Source organism: Pinus tabuliformis, chromosome 2_2 (genome assembly GCF_031772625.1).
Source record: "Pinus tabuliformis cultivar Carrire ecotype Pingquan chromosome 2_2, CPIR1, whole genome shotgun sequence".
Classification (NCBI taxonomy): Eukaryota; Viridiplantae; Streptophyta; class Pinopsida; order Pinales; family Pinaceae; genus Pinus; species Pinus tabuliformis.
Window position 1 is genome coordinate 845,235,858 of NC_142300.1, and position 10,388 is coordinate 845,246,245.

Below are 10,388 nucleotides of genomic sequence, written 5' to 3' on the forward strand. Positions count from 1 at the left end.
AATTCACCCTAGATAGAAAGTCTGCAACAACATTTTCCTTACCAGGCTTATCAACAATGGTTAGATCAAACTGTTGTAATAAAAGCAACCATCTTATAATTCGAGCATTCACATCTTGTTTATTCATTAAATATTTTATTGTAGCATGATCAGTATGCACAAATTTTTGATAGTCTATAATGTAATGCCTAAATTTGTTTAATGAATGCACAACAGCCAGGAGTTTCTGTTCGGTCACTGTATAATTTAGCTCAACCTTTGACAAGTTCTTACTGATAAAATAGATGGCATAGGATTATTTCTCCTCTACCTGACCTAAGGTTTCTCCTGTGGCTTTGTGTGAGGCATCAACATGAATATGAAAAGGGAGGGCCCAATTTGGGCCTCGAAGAATTGGTGCAGTGGTTAACTTACCCTTTAGAATGTCTAAGGCCTCTTGACAACTTTTTGATCATATAAGCTCAAAATATTTGGCCAACAACCCAAATAAAGGACAGGCTAACTTGTTGAAGTCATTTATGAACCTTCGGTAGTATCCAGCTAACCCTAAGAAACTCCTGACATCTCTCGGCTTTTGTGGAGGGGGACCCTTTGGATGATTTCTATTTTGTTCGGGTCCACCTGCAATCCTTACTGAGATATTGAATGACCTAGCACTATCCCTTCAGTCATTAAGAATTCACATTTTTTCTGGACTGAGAAATAGGTTCATTTCAATGCATTTGTGAAATACTTTTCCTAGGTTTGTCAAGGCTTCTTGAAAATCACAGCCATAAGGTGTAAATTCATCCATATAAATTTCCACCACATCATATACTAATTCGGCGAAAATACTCAAGACTGCTCTCTGGAAAGTGGCAGGAGCATTGCATAGGCCAAAAGGAAGGACCTTATAGGCAAAAGTAACCCAAGGATAGGTGAATGTGGTCTTATCCTGGTCTTCTGGGAAGATTTGGATTTGGTTGTACCCACTGAATCCATCTAGGAAAGAAAAGAAAAAAAAATCCTGCCAAGCCATCTGACACTTGGTCAATGAAGGGTATGGGAAAATGATCCTTCTTTGTGGCTTTTTTCAACTCCCTATAATCGACACAAATCCTCCACTTACCATTTTTCTTGGGAACTAACACTAAAGGAGAGACCCACTCACTGTCGGAGATAGGGTAAATGAATCCTGCATCTAGTAGTTTTTGCAATTCTTCTTTGAATATATCTTTAAGAGCCGGATTCATCCTACTTTGTGGTTGTCGGACCATCTTGCAACCTTATTTGATGTATATGTGGTGAGTACACACTGAGGGGTGTACTCCCTTCATTTCCTTGTAACTCCAAGCGAAAGCTTCTAAGTTTTCTCTCAACATGTTGCATAGATTTCTCCTCTTCAAGAGAAGAAAGAGATGGATTAATTTTCAAAGTTTTCTCTGGGTTGAATTCTATGGTTTTGACACAGAGTGGATTAGAATTGGCCAAGCATAAGTCAATTGGATGATTGTTCTGGGTTTCCCTTACTTCTTCTTCTAATGGTAACAAACCAGGAGTTGGACTTTGGAGTAGGTGTTCAATTAAGTCATCCTCATCTTGTTGTCCTCCTCGTATGGTTGCTTCCAAAGCATAAATTTGGGAGGAATAAACCTCATATTCTTCCTCCTCCTCCAACCATAAAGGTAAATCATGCTCTAGAGAAGGTTGAGCAGGAGAGTATAGGACTAACTGTTTAGACATATGCCCATTCTTGATGGTCATATTCCCAACTCTGCAGCTAATGTAAGCATTGGCTATGGCCAACCATGGCCTCCCAAGGATGAGAGGATAACCAGTAAGTTTAGCCTTAGGCTAGAGAACTAGAAAATCTGTGGGATACTCCCAGGAGTCAATGGAGACCATCACATCCTCCACAATTCCCTCAAGGGTGACTATGGAATGGTCTGCAAGTTGCAAAGCTATTGTGGTCTTCCTCAATTACCCTTGGAGGTTGAGCTTGAGCATGGTGTCCTTGGTCATCACATTAATGGCAACCCCAAGATCGATCAAAGTGTGTGGGATGATGATGCCATTGATGTGTACATCTACTACAAGGCTTCTAGGCTCCAAATATTTCGGACATATTACCTGCCCTAGTATTAAGTCAGATAACTTCCTAATGACATTAATGGTAGGGGCATCCCTTTTTCTTCTTCCTGGATGCTTGAAGCATTTCTCCTTAATCAACAATTGCCTGGAGAAGGGGGATCTTTACACATAGATTTTTCAATTCTCCCAGAAGTTTAGTTTCTTCTGGGGTAGGCTGGAATGGTTAGGTTAATCTCTCAGGAAACGATGGATTTAATTTAAGGTTTCGTTCCTCTCTTTCTTCTTCCACCTCCCTATGTGGAGGGGAATGTTGGTTATCCGGGAGGACTCTTCCAGATCTCAGGTTGATCTCCTGGATTTCCATAGCATAAGCTGGATATGATGTCTCTCCACAGTATACTTGTTGAGCATGTCTATTGTTCAGGTTCGAATTTGGCTGGGCAGACATTTAGGGTTTCTTGGATGGAGCAGAGTGTAGGATTTGTGGTTGGGTTGGTGGTGGAGGAAATAGATTTGGAGCATTGTTGTATTGGGGCCTCCACCCCTGCAGTGGTGTATTCCACTAAGGTTGTGGTGGAGCATAAGGTTGAAATGATTGGCTGGCTGGCTGAGAATGATATTGAGATGCATAGGACCAAGGAGGGGGTGTAGACCAGGAAGGATGAGAAGGGGGTCCCAAAGAAGGTATAGTTGTGGTTTGGTTGGGGTTGTAATATGCATGGGATGACCCTTGCATACCCTGCTAGTATGGTCTAGGCCCAGGAGGTCTCCTTTGGTTGATGTAGCAAAGCTACTCAGTGACCCCTTCAGCTCCTTGATATACAACTTTGAGTCCGGGTAAAGAAGGGCACTTGTCTGTGGAGTGGTTTTCTTCACATACCGAGCAAATTTCAATACAGTTCAATGGACATTCATTCCTAGGATGCCTCCTGGTGCATCTAGGACAAAAGATGGCCAAGGCTCTCTTTGCTTCCTCTTGCTACCTTCTGATGTTCATGGTGTCCAATTGCAAGGAAATGGTTTGCAGCATCTCACTTTTGAAATCTTCCATCATATTTCCAATTTCACCCTTGATGGATGAGTTGGAAGATGATGTACTGGCCATAGGTTGACTACTCCTACACTTTTTCATGGCTGCCCTAGAATGGGTTCTAAAGACAGTATTTATATCCTCATAGGGTAATTGGTAGATATCTCCTCCTGCTAACAAATGTAAGGTATCGAGAAGATCTTCCCTTACTCCACTGAGCAGGACCAGCTTTAGTGACTTGGGGTCAAGTGTGCACCTGGCCCTTTTGTAACTTAGCTGGAATATTTCTTCGTAGCCTTCTAAGGATTCATCCTAGCCCATGGTCATCCCGAAAATTTCTTCTTTAGTATCCTTTGACCTACAGTAATCTCAATATTTGTTGTTAAAAGCCTATTGCATCTGATCCCAAGTTGTGATGCTATCTCTAGGTAAACCCATGAACCAGCGCAATGTTGCATCCTTAAGTGTAGATGGAAATAGTTTTAACTTTGTCTCATCATCTGTATAGTCATAGGTTCGGCATATAAAAACAAACTCAAATAGGAAAGTGTCGGGGTCCTCTGTGGTCAATCCATGGAAATGAGGTAGGGCAGAGGGGCTTATATTCTTCATCTTAGTGTCCCCATTGGTTTCCCTGATGGGGAAGGCACCCTCAACTCTCTCTCTCTATTCCCTCTATCATTTCGGTTTTCAGCCATTAGTTCAGTAGGAATGGGTTCCTCTTCTTCTTCTTCCCCTGTAGGTTCTTAAAATATGTTAGGTTGCTCACCTAAAGGTTCCTCCAGTTCACAACCACCGAAGAATAGAGAAGGTTGGTTGTTGGATGCAGTGGGGGTATTTGGCAAGAATTTCCCTAAGTTGTCCCTATTCCTACAAGGCATGAAAGGAAATGTTTTTGGGTTGAATTTTGCAAGTTTTTTTTTTAAGTTGGAAAGTACTTTGCATAAATGAAATTGTTGATTGAATGAAAACTAGTGATAGAAAAAAAAACTACTAGTTGAATTGAAATTCTACTTGTAGAATGGAAAGGAAAGCAGATAACGACAAATGAATGAAAGGAAGCTACTAGATTACTTTTACAGAAATAAACTAATGGCAGAAAATTGGAGACTAAAAATAGAAGAAAAGAAAGAAATAATCACATTCTACTCAGACACCTCCCCGGCAACGACACCAAAAAGTGATGAGTGCCAATATTGCAGCAAGGATGCTGCAACTCCTGGGCTACCAACTTTAATTATCAACCCGGAGTTCATACAAACTTGGAGGTGATAGTGCTATATGCACAAGTAAAAGTGAAGGTCCTGCCTGTTCTCACTGTTCATCTGGTGAGAGACCCCAGGGGTTCCAAGCCAAACTTATATAGGGTCAGAAGAAGCTTGATTCTTTGATGGAAGAATAGAAAATCTACTCTAAGAGAGCTAATCTACTGCAGTAATGAAGAAAACAACATGTAATGCTAAATCACACTATATCCTAATTAACCAATTAAACAGTTATGCTAAGCAGAATTGCTAAATCAACACTAAGCTAATGCTGTTATCTAAGTTATAGAAGTAAATAGCATCAAACCATACTAATGTGTAAGCAAGAAAACTAAACTAAATTTGTTTTCACTTTTTTGGGGTTTTTTGGTAAAATCAAGCATGCAATTTAATTGTTCTTGTGGATGTGGCAGGGGGATGGAAGGTGGTTGAGGATGGCTAGAAGGTCTATGGACTGTTTGGATGGTGTGGAAGGGTCCTAGGAGGCTTTTTGTGACTTCCTAGAGGTTCCCCATCAATTCGGCCTCAAAACAGGCCGTTTCAGGAAAACCTATAGGATGTACTAGAAACCTACAGGATGATCTTGTAGGAATTACAGGAAACCTACAGGATGCAACCAAGAGCTATTTGTGAGGTGTTGGAAATCTTGGAAAAGGTGTGTGAAGAGTGGGATGGGGTGTTAGAAGGTCTAGGTACACTCAGGAGTCAATATCCAAGAGAAGAGATGGCTAGATTCACTCAATGTATCTAAGGAAATTTCAATGAAAAAGGACAAAAAAACTAGTGAGGGTGATGGTGGAAGAAGAGATGGTTAAGGTGGAGGAGGTGGAAGATGGATGTTGGTGATGAAGTCTAGACCTCCTCCTGAAGTACCTGCAGTGCTTAAAACATGTGTGTCTTCCAAGAACTATGCAACAAGATACATTTTCATAAACTAGAAAAGCATGAATCAATTGCCCATATTATGCATGAAGAAAGTGCTGAAGGAAATGAGAGCATGAGTGAGATCTTATTGCAAAAATAGAGTAATGAAAAAAGATGACAATGAAGTGAACCAAGTACTGAATCAAGACAACAAACTCCAAGGCTCATGCAAGAACTAGAAATCTGTGTTTTTGGGGTTGCTGAAGGGTCTCTTCCTCAAGTCATGGTCCCAGAGGGAGGAGGTGAGGCCGAGACACCTACTGACAACCTGCTAATTGAAAGAAGGCACAAATGGAAGAAAACTAACATACAACCAATCTACTCTACACTGCTGTAATAGAAATTTAGCTACTTAAGTAAATGAACAATTAAACTATGAATCTATGCTAGCATACATGTACAATAAAGAGGAGCCTTGGTTGCTAGGGTTGGGCCCTAACACAAGAGCTTCAACCCTCTGAGTTAACTCAGTGTTGGCTCAAAACAAAACTCATTCTTATTATCAAAACAATGGATTATATCAAAAACTGTCACAAGTCTTGCAGCTTGAAAATAGAGTAGAGTTTTACAATAAAAAATCTGAATCCTACTGAGGTCCTAGGCCTCTCTACTTATACATCTGAAGTCTCCAACTAATTCCTTAAAATTAGGGAGGCTCATCTCCCAAACTCGAGATAAATTTGTGCTTTGTCTTTCACTTTCTCGGTTGCCTTCTATTCCTCATGATTTGGCTGTTTGCACTCCGAGCTGATGGAGGAATATTCAAATGGAGGGGTAGTAAATGAGGAGGATTCACCTCCTATAATTCTTCTCCCTTGTCCCATTCAATTTTTGACCAAGTTATTTGCCAAAATTCCTTGCTTTTATCCTTTAATCTTTCATTAAATGCACATTAGACCACAAAGCAAAATATCCAACTCTAACTCATCTCATAAACAAAATATAATCAAAAGTATGCAATAAGTTGTGAGAACAGTTGGTTTGACTAAGCTAGGAGGTGAATTAAGGCCCATATAATTTCCCAATGATAAGGCTCATCAACTTTCGGGAACATAGTGCACTTTTCAACCCCATAAGTGAGATGCAAAGTGCACTTTTTGGCCAGAAAACTGTGTTTTCCTCATAAACAGGTCAGTACCTGTGTTTTGTACTTTTTTCAGAAAATTTTCAATCTTTTTACAGATTTTTCGAGAATGATGTCTACAGACTGTTTTGGGTACTTCATCTCTATTTTCAATCTCCCTTAGGCCTGGATCCACTTTTGTCTTTTTGAGGAAGGAAAAATCCCCCCTAGGGTTTAGAGTACACCTCCACATTGTTAGGAAGAGATTTTTTGAGTGAGGAGGCTAGGGTTTTCAACATTTTAAGCCATTGTTTTTTTTACCTAATCCATTACATTTTAGATATGTTAGATAGGCTTATTTTACCTTTTTTCCATTTAGAGTTTGGGTTTTCCTCTTCCCCCTTAGGATCCCCTTGAACATCCTATGTCTTAGAGCTTCACACCTATCCTTTGCAACATTTTCCACCCCTAATTTTGTTGTTTGTCTTCACCGTTTATAGTAGATTAGAGCCTTTAAATCCCAATCCCTTGAAATTAGATATTTTTAGCCTCTTTATGTGTCTTTGAGTAGCTTGTTTTCCCTCTCCTACTTAGATACTTAGTAGCCCTTGTGGGTGGGGTTTCATGTGCTTAATTGACTGTTTATTTTTCTGTCATTTTTAGATTTACTTACAGTATTTCAACATTTTACTTTTAGCGTAACATTGCATCATGAAACATGCTTAATTAACTCATCCACTTGACACGTCATTTTCACACACCCACACCTTAAGCGAATGTGAGCTTGGTTAACACCGCCAATCCAAGACTTGAAACAATACACCCTAATAAATCAATACACCCAAAATGTTAGGCAAAATATATGTTGTAATAATATCATTGTAGTACAGTTGCCCAACTATTTACTTGTCAATCCGGGGTACGTAAGCTGATGAAACACGTGCATGATATATGCAGGACTGAAGTAGAACTAATCTAGTCTAATCTACCTTGCTGAAATCAACTTAATCTATGAATGGAGATTTACATGAAGGAAAACCATTACAACATGTGAAGAGTTAACAACAAATAACATATGTGAGATCACATCCATAAATCAATATTACAATAATCAAATGACAAACATGAAAGCATAACAATGAAAGAATCTAAGACTAATCAATCTTCTTACAACTTCCAACTTTCCTCTCCCCCCAATGGAGAGGGAGCACTCTCCTTTATACATGAGAGTATTTGAAGATAAGATAAGAATGCATTAATTACATACCCACTATTCTCTCAACTACTCTTAACCACTTTCCCATTATTACAAAATATAGTTCCTTCAAATCCTCCACACATCTTTCACATATCTTAGATAAGATATGCCAACCAAATATTCCATGGTCTTCTCCTTAAGAATAGGCTTGAATAACTATCTCCTTGAAATGGTGGAGGAGATATTCGAGAAGTCTCTTTGAATTAATCATTCTCATATTCCTACACATTACAAAGCTCACCCATATTTGAGATATATATGAAAACATGTATATTTTCTAATATTAATCATAAATTCACTCTTAATACTAAAATGAATAAATTGGAAAATAATAATATGAAACCCAAATGAATTTATGAAAATGATATGATGAAGGGTTTAATAGGACGATGGAATGTAAGGAATAGTGAAGGGAAAGGTGGATGAAAAAGTGACATTTCTAAGTCCTAATAGGTATGTCGACCAACCCAGAGAAACCCATTCCTCTTTAGCGACTCTTGCCATAGCCTTTTTTGTATTTCTAGTAACCTCTCCGTTATGATACGGGTACTAAAAACACTTGAATTTTTTCCTTCATACTTCTTTCACTCACCTTTCTGACCATGTTTAGGAATGGCGGAAAAGGAGGAGCATCTTTAGAGATTCTGGATTCAAATACCAAGTCTATATGGTTTTGGTTGAAGGGAAAGTACCCCTAGAGTCCTTTGGGCTGAGACTCTACCAGACTGAAAATTGCTTATACAAAGAAACACACACACACAGCCATCTTTTTTACTTTTAAGCAAATTCTAATGTTTAGGGTACATACCTAAGGTCCTACGTTCGAGAAGACCGTTAGGGTGCAAACCCTTCTTGGAGTTCCCTTCTTCTTTCTCTGACCTGCAAGACAAACAAATCAAAGAACACAACAGTACATGTATAGAAGTTTATGTATAAATCATCTTTATGCTATAAAGTTAGTTATAAAAAATCTTTATGTAACCACGTTCATAAGAATTCAACACAAGAATCTCATAAGCATAAAGAAAGATTATTCGGGAACAAAGACGTGTTTCTTTATATATAAAGGCAAATAAAGTACATATATCGGAAAGATATCACCTGAACACCTTCAACAGGCTCCAAGCAAGCTTCCTCCCGGATTCGTTCCAGCCTCCAGCCTCCAACAAGAGCTCCTTCCAAGTCTTACTCAATGATGATGTCAAGGATGAATGATCACCAATACACATGGAAACAAGGGTTTCCTATGCAAAATGGGGGAAGTGCAGAATGCACCAAGGACTTCAGACCTGGTCTAAGGGAAAAATCTCAGCATAATAATCTTGCTCTCCTTTCTCTCTCCCCTTGGCCTTCCCTTTGATGTCTTTTTATACCCTCTCCAAAGTAGTTTTTTAGTTAGGAGTTGGTTGGGAACAGTTGGGCCACGGGCACTAACAGGTGATCCAGCAGGTAAACCCGCGATCACCGCCCGAAAAAGAGGAAATTATATTTTTTTAAGTGTTTTAATAGATACACGCGGGTTGGGTATGACAGACCCGCGTGTACACGCGTTTAACACAGGGCAAAGTCGCGTATAGGGAATAAAACACTGTTTTTTAAATTTTTGGACCAGGTCTGGAAGGAGGGGTTGCCCTAGGCCATAAGTGCAGCATCACAAACCATAAGAGTGAGATTTGGAGCTATAACAGATGCCCCCTAATGTATGAGGTCAGAAGGGGAACATGATGGCCGAAATACATTAAGTAAGTACAAGGAAAGGAACTCTGCCGAAAAACCGAGGAGGACTTCACCAGAATTCAGCCTGCCAAGCCACCGAAAGGAGATCAGAAAGAAACACTGTCTGAGGCGGGCATACCCATGCTCAGGAAAAGTAAAGCATGTCCGCATATCAGGTACAAGCGGATCCACTAAGTATACAAGTATAAAAGACTGTAAAATACATAATGGATCATCTGATCATAATGAGTAAGTACATGTCTGAATATCACATATAAAACTGTCAATGATGCTGAAAGATGCAACGGATCACTGAAATCAAAGACTGATCCCATAAGGTACCAACTGAACATGATGGAATAGGATGGTACTACACTGCAAACTCAGGCGCCAGCATATAGAATGTCGCCATGACTGACTGCAACATATAAGGTGGAATGGTATCAACCAGCAGCAACAGGAGCAACTGTCAAGTGAACCAATGAATGCTGATACAACCTGAGGTCTTCACCGACCGCCGTGGTACATTTCTACACCATGGGAATAAATGATCTGAAGTCGACCATGTGAGAAATCGTTTGATTACCGGTCATTGATGTATACCGTTAACAAACGCGAGACTACTCACCGATAATGATAATGAGCGTCAAGGTACCCAGTACAATCTAACAAGTGTGAATAGATGAGTTGAAGTCGAACACCTGTAAGAATCTATCAATCAGGAGACAATGATGGTTTCCCACTGTCGATAGCGAGGAATCTGCCACTAATGACTGCAAACCCCAAGGTACTGCCAAATGGACTCTAGATCTTTGCCCCAGAGCAATGAGTCGGAGTCGATAGGGAAAGATCCGCTAGAAGGAAGGCATTAAGGCATCCTCCATCAATCTAGCGCGAGTGTAACCCGTAGGCCAATAATGTGGAAGGAATCGGACGAAAAAGATGTAGTAACCCAACCGAAGTACGTTTCCGGCGTACACAAGATGTGGCTAGCGCACGGCAGAAACCCTCTGAACCAACCAATAATGAAAGCTGACACAGAGGCGAGGTATCCACCAATAG